The sequence below is a fragment of the Bubalus kerabau genome, chromosome 1 (genome assembly GCF_029407905.1).
Source record: "Bubalus kerabau isolate K-KA32 ecotype Philippines breed swamp buffalo chromosome 1, PCC_UOA_SB_1v2, whole genome shotgun sequence".
NCBI classification, from domain to species: domain Eukaryota; kingdom Metazoa; phylum Chordata; class Mammalia; order Artiodactyla; family Bovidae; genus Bubalus; species Bubalus kerabau.
In genome coordinates this window covers 136,993,581-137,006,166 of record NC_073624.1, presented here as the reverse complement: position 1 = coordinate 137,006,166, position 12,586 = coordinate 136,993,581, and the positions used below count along the sequence as shown (strand labels likewise).

Genomic DNA, 12,586 nt, shown 5'->3' with positions numbered 1-12,586 from the left:
AAAAACTGACCCCTTGATTCAAGGGCACCGCTCCTCTGCTCTGCTTCAGACTCAATCCAGGTGCACAGCCCTCTCTCCAGCCCTCATCTAGCATCTAGGAGCTGTGTAGACATAGCCGGGGCTCCACCCTGCCCCCTGGGTCTGGGCCTTCAGGACACATTCGTCCAAAGCCCTGTGGGTGCCCTCCACCAGCCCTGCCTTGGCCTCCCCAGGTGCTGCTCCTCTCACATTCCTTTCTCCCTTGTGCATTCTGGCTTCCTCATTCTGATGCTCCTGGAGGTTGTGAAAGCAGTCCTTTGGGCACCTTGCACAGCCCCAGGAAATTCGTGCTTCTACCCACCTCTGATCCGCCTCCTGCCCTTGCTCTTCTGGTCTTTCTGGCTGAACTGGGTGTAAAACTACTGCTGCCTCACCCCCACTCTCCGTCCAGTTTCCAGGCTGGCTGCCACCAGTTGTCTCTCAGATCCCTCTGTCCCCTCGTTGCCCTGGGGACTTACCCTCCTCCCACACCTTATCCTTTCCCAGACTTGCTTGGCCGCTCTCCCCTCCACATCAGATGGAGTTTTCTCAAGCGTTGCTCTAACCACACCTGGTCCCTGCTGGAAACCTCCCGGGGCTTCCTCCTTCCTCCCCAATCACGCCCAGCTCCTCAGCTCCAGCTTCAGCATCTCCCTGCCGGCTTGATTACTCCCTGCCTATTCCACCCCCTCTCCAGCTTCTCCCCAACCCCCAGCGTTTGCTCCAGGCTGTCAGATGCCTCTTCAGACTCACCGTATGCTCAGGCCGACTGTCTGTCCCCTTCTGTCGTCCACATCTCCAGTGCTGGCAGTCGGCCTGGCCCTCCTGGCATTGGGAATTGGAGGTGTGTCCACCTCCAATTGTGCAGTCCAGGGTGGAATGTGCTGGAAGGGACATTCACAGGCATTTCGTATGCTGGACCATGGAGCACTGCAGGGCAGGATTGAGGCAGGAGATAGATGGGCTCCAGGCTGGGTATTTACAACTAGCCTCCTGGTTACACTTCCAGGGAGAAGAGGCAAGCGGGCTCCAGGGTAGATATTTATGACCAGCCTTCTGCCTACACTTAGAGATAAAACTAGCAAGAACAGGGTAAATAGCTGGATTTTGTTTCCTGTGGATTCTTTAAGTTAACAGGCAGGGACGTGCTTGTGTGCTCAGTTACTCAGTCGTGTCCTACTCTTGGAACGCATGGACTGTAGCCTGTCAGGCTTCTCTGTCCATGGTATTTTCCAGGTGAGAATCCTGGAATGGGTTGCCATTTCCTACTCTAGGGATCTTCCTGACCCAGGGATTGAACCCATGTCTGACAGAGAGGGGCTAAACCCTGTTTGACTAAAAGATCAGGAGGTTACATATTCCCCATCACTGGGGCAAGAGATATACTACACATGTGCGGAAAAGTCTCCTGCAGGGGTGTGTCAAAAGGCAGAGGGCGACAGACCATAATGAGTCATGTCAACCTCCTCCTTCCCCAAGCCCTTGGGCTAAAATCCATCTTGGCTGAAAGGTGTGCATTCACATAGGAGAGGGTCCTGAGGCAAATCAGCCATGGGGTCAAAGCAAGACAACTGGTCAGAAGGAAAGCAAAGATTTGGAAAATCGCCCCCTTTTATTTAAACCTCCCAACGTCTCAACTCTCACGCTGACTCACCAGTGCGTCTGCATGTACTCTGCTTTTCTACTAAACACTTAACTTGCACACTGCGGCACGCTTTCCTCTCTATCTTCCGTCTCCTTGTCAGAATTTTTTCTTTTCAAGGCAGACAAGAACCAGGACCCAAACTCTAGCAACTGGCTCTCATGGTCTAGTGGTTAGAATTTGACACTCTCACCACCACAACTAGGGTTTTTTTTTTTTAAACTATTTATTTTTGGCTATGCTGGATCTTCATTGCTGTGCGTGGCCTTTCTCCTGTTGCAGTGAGCAGGGGCTACTCTCTCATTGTGGTGCGTGTGTTTCTCATTGAGGTGGCTTCCCTTGTTGTGGAGCATAGGCTCTAGTGTGCAGGACTCAGTAGCTCTGGCTCCCGAGCTCTAGAATACACACTCAGTAGTGGTGGTACATGCGCTTAGTTGCTCTGGGGCATGTGGGATCTTCCCCTACTAGCAGTCAAAACTGTCCCCTGCATTGGCAGGTAGATTCCTAACCACTGCACCGCCTGGGAAGTCCTGCAACCAGGATTTGATCCTTAGTCAGGGAACTAAGGTCTCTCTTCAAGTTGCTGCTCACTGCTAGCTACCATTCAAGTAGTGGCTGCTGTTGACTCCCAGCTGAGTCCTGCTCCAGGAACTGCCTTTGGCCCAAGGTCACATCCCCTCCCTGGGGGCAGTCCACCTCCAGTGACATGGCAAGGCAATGCACAGGCAAAAAAGCTCCCCTGCCTCAAGGCAGGACATCCCTGACCAGCCAGCCAGGCTCCAGAGCGTCTCTGTGGGCTTGAATGAGGCCTCTGGTGTCCTGGGTCACTCCTCCTCTGCCCATCCTGCTTTAAGCCATGTCTCATGGGTATTGTTCCCAAGGACACTTGCCAATAAACTTCCTTCATGCACATGGCCAGATCAGTCTTCTGGCCAGTTCAGTCTTCTGGCCAGGGATCGTGACCTAAGGCAGTAGGTTCCAGGGTGGGTCAAGGTAGGTGGGACCCTAAATGGGATTATGGAGTTTCATTGCTGAGTGGTTGCCTAGTGAAAACCTCCTGCCCCGATCACTGATGGTGGGTATGTGTTGATGCCCATGGCATGCTGAGAATAGGTGAAATTGTTAATACTTTTGCTGCTGGTAAATTGGAATGGGAAAAAAAAAAATGCACTGGGAACACAGTATCTCAGGCTTCTGAGAGGTAACAGGGCAGGACTAATTATAAGGTCTGGAACTTGATGGCTGCTATTGAGACCACTGACTAGGAAAAGACAGTGAGAAACTAAGTATGACTCATCACCAACAGGTAGTGAAATGTCAGAGTCAGAGGCTTTCCACGCTGTGTTTAAAGAGACACTTTTTTCCTGCTGCTAGAGCACTGAAAACGCTGAGAATTGGGCCCAGGGCTTAATTAGACCTGGAGCAAATGAGGAACTCTCAGCCTTAGCAAGTTTCCCTTCCTGCGTTGGGACAGAAGTTCCCTGAGGCTTAGCATGGGGACATCTGAGCAGACAGTTGTACTGTCAGATTTCCAGGAACCCTCTGCACCTGCAGAAGTGCCTTCCCTCCCTCTCAGGATCCCCCTACTTCTAACCTGGTAATAACACCAAGTACTTGGGCTTCTCTGATAGCTCAGTTGGTAAAGAATCTGCCTGCAATGCAGGAGACCCTGGTTCAATTCCTGGGTCAGGAAGACCTGCTGGAGAAGGGGTAGGCTACCTACTCCAGTATTCTTGGGCTTCCCTTGTGGCTCAGCTGGTAAAGAATCCGCCTGCAATGTGGGAGATCTGGGTTCGATCCCTGGGTTGGGAAGATCCCCTGGAGAAGGGAAAGGCTACCCACTCAAGTTTTCTGGCCTGGAGAATTTCATGGACTGTATAGTCCATGGGGTCACAAAGAGTTGAACATGACTGAGTGACTTTCACGTTTGGGCAGTGAAAAATGCTGAGTTCTAACCACTGGACTACCAGGGAATTCCAAGAAAAGGTGGACACTTTTCTTGCTTCATGAGTGTGCGCACTGGGGTTACTCAGTTTTCAGCTAGTGACTGGGGTGATCTGGGGCCCATGATGGCTTCATTCATGTGCCTGGTACTTTTGTTATGACCGGAAGCTAGGCTCAGCAAGTTCTCTCTCTATGCAGTTTCATGGGCTCTCAATATGGTATCTTTAGAAAGGTAGCAGAAATTCTTACCTTGCAGCTAAGAACCCCAAGGCTGAGTGTTCTGAGAGACATAAAGTGGAAGCTTCTAAAATCCTGAGCCCCAAATTGGCCTAGCATCACTTCTTCTATATTCTGTTGGTCAAACCAGCTGAAGAGCCTGCCAGATTTAATGTGAGAGGACGTAGACCTCACTTCAGTAGGGAGAAGATCCAAAAAATTCATGGCCATCTTTGAACTGCCATCATGGCACAGCAAGAACCGTCTTAGAAAGGAGAGTCCATACTCAGACTAAGTGTCTGTTCCAGTAAGATCAAAGTGATTTTTCTTCCATGATGTAAGCTGTCCAGCAGAATCAACTTGGCACTGTGGCCACTTTGTTCATGATCCCATTGGGTGATGACGGGTGGCTGAGGAAAGAGGCTGAATAGTAACCACAGAAGGGATCATCCTATCCCCTTGATTATTAAAATTCTCCTCTGCTGCAATCACACTTGGGTGAGCATTCACCCAAGACACAAATGGTTTGGTTTTTGTTTTGCCTATTCAGAGAAGCAGATCCACGTACTTCTTCCCCAAACTTCAGTCACCAATATTGCAATTGTGTTCCTTGTTATATCCCTAAACACAGGTTCACTGTCATTCTCCAAGATCTACCTGTCTTTCACACATGCCAAAAGAGTGAGTTGAATGGGTTTGTGGGTGGGAATCACTGCCACTCCAGTATCCTTCAGATCCTTGAAGGTGACACTAATCTCTGCAGTCCCTCCAGGAGCATAGTGTTTCTTTTCTTTTTTTTTTTTTAACTGTTCTCCTGGTAGAGGCTGTTCTAGTGGCTTCCACCTGGCCTTTCCTACAATAACAACCCTCGTTCCATAGATCAGGGAACCAATGTGAGAATTCTGTCAGTTACCAAGTCTGTCTATTCCAATTCTGCAACTGGGCAAATAACCATAGGGTGGTCTCAGGGATCCACTGTGAGATGGACCTAAGCTAAAACTTCATAAGCCCCTACTGTCTGAATGGTGATCTTCAGAAATTACTTCAGAACCAATGTGCAGTAATTTCTGAAAAGTATGATTATCTTTACCCATTGCACCTTAATGACGCCGGCAAACAGCTTTTAGTCTTTTGGGGGAAGGCTGAGAGAAAGATTAACAATATCCGTGGTTGTTTTTGGCTCTCTGCTTCTGAGTTTCACGTGTCCTACAGAAAAAAGTTGCGGGGATGGGGCATCAGGAGCGGCCAGCAGGAGGATATTTTTGTTCCTATGGAGGTCCCTTAAAGTGATAAGGGGCAAACATCTCCCTCTATGACTTTGCCAGGCCCCAGAAATGAGGTTGCTGCTGCTGCTGCTGCTAAGTCACTTCAGTCGTGTTCGACTCTGTGTGACCCCATAGACAGCAGCCCACCAGGCTCCCCCGTCCCTGGGATTCTCCAGGCAAGAACACTGGAGTGGGTTGCCATTTCCTTCTCCAATGCAGGAAAGTGAAAGTGAAAGTGAAGTCGCTCAGTCGTGTCCGACTCTTAGCGACCCCATGGACTGCAGCCTACCAGGCTCCTCCGTCCATGTGATTTTTCCAGGCAAGAGTACTGGAGTGGGGTGCCATTGCCTTCTCCAGAAATGAGGTTTCTACCTATTAAATCCACGGCCCGTCCCTGCCACTACCCACCTGGCGCCTCCAGGCTCTCAGCCCATCCCCAGCCGGCCCCGCCCCGCACCCTACCGACCAATCCGAGGCTCCTATCCGGGAGCGTCACAATGACGGCTTCGCAGCCCCGCCCATGGTGTTCCCATGGTGACAGTAGGCCGCCAGAGTGTACAGAGAAGCTCACTTCCTTAGAGCAAGCAACCTCAGGCAGGGAGACACGCACAGGTACCTTAGGAGCAGGTGAGCGGCTGAGACCGCGGGGAAAAGTTTCTTAAAAGGCCCCTCACCTCCCCCGCAGCCCTCCTTGTTGGTTAGTGAAAATTTTGGATTCATCTAGCGTGTCTTCTGGTTCCCTCATCTTCTCACGGGTACTCTGGCCTCTTCTTGTCTCCGAAACCAAAGCTGTAGTAACATTCGTGGGGTGCTCTGAGCAAAGTGCGCGGAGCCTCCTGAAGACCCGTCCTTGTGTCAGGGACGGGGCAGCCTGCCTCAGTGTTGACCATATCCGGAGATTTGGGACAGGAGGCGGGGAGGGCGGGGCGGGTGTGTGGTTTGGGCGAGTTTTGTTCTGGGTAAATGGTGTATGGAAGTGTGGTGCTGCCTGTGACCAAGAAGGGCAGGAAGAGCTTCTTGGGGAAGTGGACTTAGTTACGGTGGGTAAGAGGCTGAACTAATGAAGCCCAGCACCGGTAATACCCATTTCAGCTTCTCACTCACATCTCCAAGCTTTCTTCCAGTTTACCTTACCTTCGCTCTTCTTTGAAGCCCTTGTCCACTAAAAAGTTATTCACAACCTTAAAGTTGAGGGTTTACTGCAGGAGCCTAAGAAGGGATCCCCTTTGCTGCTCTGGATCTACTCTTCCCACATATTGGAGCATGTCACCTTGAACTTTCCCCCCACCCCATCCCTGCTCCTGAACTTCCCTGACCTCCTCACACTGGCCCCTTGCAGTTTTCCTGGCTTTGAAAACTGTTCCTTCTGCATGACTCACCTTCGCTGATCGTTATATCTAAACCTGCCCCCTGGTCCAAGGCACTCCCAAATAGGTAATACTACAAAGTAAGGAATACCAGTAATAAGCATGTAAGGTAGTGTTCAGCTTCACAGTTCTGGTGGAATTACTAGTCTGGATGTTTCACTTTCCTGCAGTAGGGACCATCAGCCACCATGACATCATGGTGAGTGGCATGGACTTCCTGTCCCTTGACACTGGGCTTGACAGGGACTTGTTTTAAACTCTTGTGGCTATGATATGAGCAGAGACTTCTTCTCCTGTGTTTCTGCAGCACACAGAATGTATGCTGTTTCTGCAGCAGAAGAATGTATGTGGGTTGTCATTGGTCCCAGGAGAATTAGAGACCCAGGGAGCAGACCTGAGCATACCATGTTGGCTGAAGTCCAGCCACCCCATGGGTGCATAAATGTGGAACAAAGTTTTTTATGCCATGGAAACTTTGTGGCTGTTTGTACACAGTATTCTGGCAATAACCAACCAATATACTTTTACAGGAACTTTTATACTTCAGAGAGAATTTTTCATCTATGAAACTGGCAGTGATATATAGAGATACAGACTATGTAATGTGTTTGGGGACTTCCCTTGCAGTCCAGTGGTTAAGACTCCATGCGCTTCCAATTCAGGGGGTGTGCGTTCAATCCCTGGTTGGGGAACTAAGATCCCACATGCCTCTTGGTGTGGCCAAAAAATAAAATTAAAAAAACCCCAAAATTATGAAATGTGTTTTTGGTAAGGGCTCAGGAAACAGGAATGCCAATTTGTGGCCGTATGTGTTAAAATTATTACACTAACCCATTACTTCTATTAGTAAAAACTTATTTTAAGAAACACTTAAGGGCCTTCCTGGTAGTCCAGTGGTTAAGAGTCTGCTAATGTAGGAGATATAGGTTCAATCCTAGGTTCAATCCCTGGTCTGGGAAAATTCTACATGCCTCAAGGCAACTAAGCCCATGCACCATGACTGCTGAGCCTGCGCTCTAGGGCCTGCATGCTGTAACTACAGACTGTGTGTGCCACAACTGAAGCCCAAGTGCCATAGAGCCTGTGCTCTGCAACAAGAGAAGCTGCTGCAATGAGAAGCACACACACTGCAACTAGAGCAAACACACACACAACAACCAAGACCCAGTACAGCCAAGAAAAGGGGGGACATGCACAGAGAATTATTATTATTATTATTGACAAGGATATTCACTAAAATGTTATTTCAAATGGTGCATGTGTACTAATCACTTCAGTTGTGTACAACTCTTTGCGACCTATGGACAGGGTTGATAAATATTCCCCTGACAGCCTGACAGGCTCCTCTGTCCATGGAATTTCCCAGGCAAGAATACTGCAGTGGGTTGCCATCTTTTATGTCTTCTCATTAGGAGGCAGGTTCTTTACCACCAGCGCTACCTGGAAAGCCCATAAGTGAAAGTGTTAGTCGCTCAGTCTTATCCAACCCTTTGCAATCCCATGAACTGTAGCCCACCAGGCTCCTCTGTCCATGGAATTCTCCATGCAAGAATACTGGAGTGGGGATTCCCTTCCCCAGGAGATCTTCCCAACCCAGGGATTGAACCTGGGTCTCTTGCACTGCAGGTGGCTTACTGTCTGAGCCACCAGGGAAGCCCATGTCAAAGGGTAGTAAAGGTAAATGTTAGTAGGGGAAATTGTTGTTTTATAACCCTCCAATGATAAGCACTGGAGCACTTCTGACATAGGCCTCAGTTATAGGGAATGTTTATCAATATGCCAGGCAAATATTAATAGCTCTCTGTGTGAGGACTGGGACCCACTTTCATCCTATGGCCCAGACCTCACTCTCAGGCCTAACAATATGGAGTGAAGCTTGCCCACAGCCATTTGCTTGCCCACCCTGCTCCTGCCCTAAAGAACTGGAGACAAAAACTGAAATAGGAATGTCAGGTTCTTCAGCAGGGAGGGGCCCACAGAGGGCTCCAGCAGGAGGCAGGAGCACAGGACTGCAAGAGGAAGGGCACACCATTGTTTTAGGGAAGCTGCAGAAATGTGCCATAGTGACTTCACAAGTCCCTCCTGTATGGTCAAGTGGCCCTGGGTGAAGCACTTTCCCGTAATCTCATTTGGTCTTCAGGTTGAGGCTGAGATGGACAGTGGTCACCAGAGCTCAAGGAACAATCTTCCCTGAGGTCTCTGGATGAAAATGACAGCTAACACCATGGGCACTCATGAGGCTATTCTAAGTTTTTTGAAGATATTAATTCATTGAAGGGTCATAACAAGGCAAGGGAAAGAGGCTGTCTCACCATTATTCTATAGAAAGGCAGCAAGGCCACAGCCAGCTTGTGGCAGAGCTGGGTCATGAACTCAGGAGTCGTCACTCGGGTTCCACACACTTGGCCCCTCTGGCCTAGATCCCAACTGGCTCCTGGGTCCGCCTCACTGGTTTTCAGCCCGACTCTCAAATGTCTTCTCTGCCTTGCTGCCTGGCCCTGGGCAAAGGGCAGGCTGAGGGCTGGAAGTAAGTGAATTGTCCTGGCTGGCCACACTAGGGCCAAAATGTATGGTTTCCTCTTTTTCTTTTTTAATATTTTTTTTTAATTGAGTTATAATTCTCTTGTTTTACTTGCACAATTCTGTGACTGATATATTTATAGAGTTGTGTAACTATCACCACAGAGATAGAGATTTTGGGGGGGGGGCTACACCCAGCACGTAGGACCTTAAGTCTCCAACCAGGGATTGAACCTGTATCCCCTATATTGGAAGAACTTAGCTTAGTCTTGGCTGCTGGACCACCAGGGAAGTCTCTATATGGTTTCTTCTTGATGCCAAGGCCCACTTTTAGGCAGGAATGAAGCGGAGGAGGATCCTGGAGGAGTGGTGGCTGCCGACCTCTCCCAGGCATGAGCCAGGCATCCGTCATCTTGTGGGGTGGGGGCTGGGGTGGGCACTCTGGGCTATCCCTGTCTTTGTTTCCTTCCCCTCCATAGCACTGGCATGTCTACTCATGGAGTTCATCAGGCAGAGTGAGGGCCCTTGCCAGAAGATGTGGTTCTGTGCCCCTGCACCCTGAAGACAAGGCAGTGCCAACACATGACCCAACGATGTGTCCATCTCCGTGGATTCCGGAACACAGACAGGTCAGTGCCCCAGCCACACAGTCGATTCACTTGCTTCTGTTCTGAACTCAGAGTCCTAGAAGCTCTCACTCGGTTCCCTGGGACAGTTTTACAGGTGATGTTAGCTGATGCTAAGAATCATGTACCCATGGGTCTTTCTTGTAGTATCCTTTGCTGAGTATACAATCCAGTCCTTCCCATCCTGGCTTTGAGAGGATCCTTTGTTGGACATGCAGTTTCTGGCTCTTAGCTTAAAATGGGTCTTCAGGCAAGCCTGGCAGGAAAGCAGAGGCCATCTGCTGAAGACATGACTGCTTGACCTGGTTAAATTATTACAGTAACCAGCAATATCAGAATGAAGAAAAGTAACCTTTCGAGGGGTTTGATACAGAACTACTTCACACATGACCTTTCCCAGAGGCCTCAGCACCATGACATAGCCAGACCTTCTGAGTCACCCTGTAAAGCATACAGATGCTAAAAGTTTTTTTTTTTTTAATAAAACATTTTATTTATACTCTGTACATTCTGCATATACAAAATTAACCTCCAAAAGGTTGAACTTCATTTTTAGATTTTAGAGCTTTTCCTACCCTGCAGGCTGGATAAATGGGTCAGCAGGTCAGTTCTTTAATGTTGCTTTAATAAAAAATGTGGAGCTAATTAAATGTAAAGGATAACGCTATGCCTCTTATATCCTGGGCCTCTTACATGTGACTGCTGTGACAGGTGGCAAGTGAAGGAGCAGAAGTTTCTGGGGCTTTTGTTTATTCAGGAGGCATCAAGATAGATTGGGGGTAAAACCACATTGAGAGCACTGGTGTTTTTTTTCCCCCGGAGTTTAGTGTCTGATCATAAGAAAGTCAACGCCAAACAGGCTTGTTTGGACAGACTGACCTCTTGGTTGAGGCAGAATCCTAAATTTTCTGGGAGGAAGACACAGGCAGAAGGTCATGGACAGAGACTGTCAGGGCATGTGAAGCCAGCCCTTTCGGGATATGGCACAAAGGGAGCAAGACTATGAAGAAAAGCAAGGAAATTGTTAAAATTGAGGATCAAAGTGAACCCCTGTGTGGGTCTCAGGGATATGGCCACATCTGGAGCCAATGGTCTGCCTCCTTGAATTGCAGCTCAGGCTCAGGACCCCTGAGATGATGGTGTGTCTACTTCGCCCACTGAGACTTCCTTAGTAATACACTGGCCCTGCTTCCTAGTATTCTTTTTTTTTTTAAGTCTTTATTGAATTTGTTACAATGCTGCTTCTGTTGTTTATATTCTGGGTTTTTTTTTTGGCTAGAGGCATGTGGGATCTGACCTCCCCTACCAGCAATCGAACCCACATCTCCCTCATTGGAAGGCAAAGTCTTTAACCCTGGACAACCAGGGAAGCCCCCCTAGTGCTCTTAAGGCCCTACCTTTATAACCTCTCATCTACATAGTGTGACCTTTATTCTTTCAAGATGAGAAAGACGATTACGTATAAAAACTTGAATCACCACACAATCTGTGCAAGCCTAGAACACAGCACTGACACTCACAGCCCTGATTCCCCCTGACACAAATGTCCCGTGCAGATCTGATCCAGGAGAAACTCAATTCCAAGATGAGATAAGGAAAAGAAACCAGCAGAGGATCACTTTGGAGGTCACTACAGGAGAGTTCCCCAAGCAAGAATGCTGGAGTGGGTTGCCATTTCCTTCTTCAGGGAATCTTCCTGACTCGGATCAAATTCATATCTCTTGCATCTCCTGCATTGGCAGGCGGATCCTTTACCACCGAGTCACCCAGGAAGCCCCAAAAAGAAGTCCGGGCAACACAAATGGATGAGGAGGGACCGCTGCCATGAGGCACATCTTGTGTTGAGTGACAGTGGCCGATAGGATCCCCTCTGCAAACAGGAGACAAATATGGAGACACAGAGCTGAGGGGGAGATGGCAGGACCTCAGAGATGAACCGTGACCTGGAAGAGCTCAGGGATGGAAAAGCCCAGCTCGGGAGTGATTTCCTCTGAGAGCAGGCAGTGGGAAAAGGAGGAGGGAGTCACTATCTTTTGTGATACAGCCTTAGAGAAATATTTGACTTTTCCAACTATGTGATATGTAACTAAGATTTAAAACATTTAAAAAGAACCTCTTTCCTCACCCGACTCAGTGTCTGAGCCTTCTGGACAGATTGCTTGCAGGAATGATCAGGAGTCTGCCCACACATCTCCAGGGCCTGGAGGCCTGTTCTAGGACTGCTCTACAATGGAGAAGGCCTTCCTTAGGATGAGCTTTTCTCTCCCCAACCTTGCCTCCCCACTAGCTGGTCCTAGATCTCTGCTTTTTATGGCTCCATGAACCTCTGGACTCCCTCTCATGGGCCTCCCACTCATGTTCCCAAGTCTCCTTAAACCCCCAATCCTTGACCTCTCAGATGCTACACAGCCTTGGACCATAGGCTCATAGTTCCTGACCCCAGAGGCCCTCTGCCTCCTGGCAAAAGCACCCTGGCCACTCCTTCCCCAGGACCTCTGTAGCCCCACTTATTTGTATTCTGCCTCATTGCACATAGACATCTGAGCACTGAATTAGGGATGGGGGTGTGAGGACCTGGACATGACGCAGAAACAAGAATTTAGGGTTGTATGTCATCACCATGGAAACACCTGCTTCTGTGATCTGGGTGCAGCTTCAGAGAGGTGGGACCAGAAACAGACCAGAAGAGGCACCAGTCTCCTCCAGTCCACAGTGTTTCTCTTACTGAGCTTCACTCGCTCCTAATCTTGCCAAAGTGTTGGGTCCCTGGGAAGCATCAGATTCCTGGGCCTCAGTGAGCAACTGGGGAGCTCTTGGGTTGAGTGGCTGCCCTCTGCAGTCTCAATGTGTGAGGGACGCAGAACAAGTATCAGATAAGGAGCCCATCACAGGACACCTACAGCTGACAAAGAAGCACAAACACCAGCTAAAGGAGATCATCAGAAAACCCTCGGGATTACAGATGTGAGTAAGTGGGGTGAGGGCTGT

At 49.1% G+C, this 12,586-nt stretch overlaps 1 long non-coding RNA gene across 1 annotated transcript; it reads left to right on the top strand.

The window, feature by feature from the left end:
* The first annotated feature begins 5,662 nt into the window (after positions 1-5,662).
* LOC129641814 (uncharacterized) lies at positions 5,663-11,715 on the top strand. The gene is made up of 3 exons (XR_008709462.1): positions 5,663-5,712; positions 9,452-9,601; positions 11,341-11,715. It is a non-coding gene; the product is annotated as an uncharacterized LOC129641814 (long non-coding RNA).
* Positions 11,716-12,586: the final 871 nt, after the last annotated feature.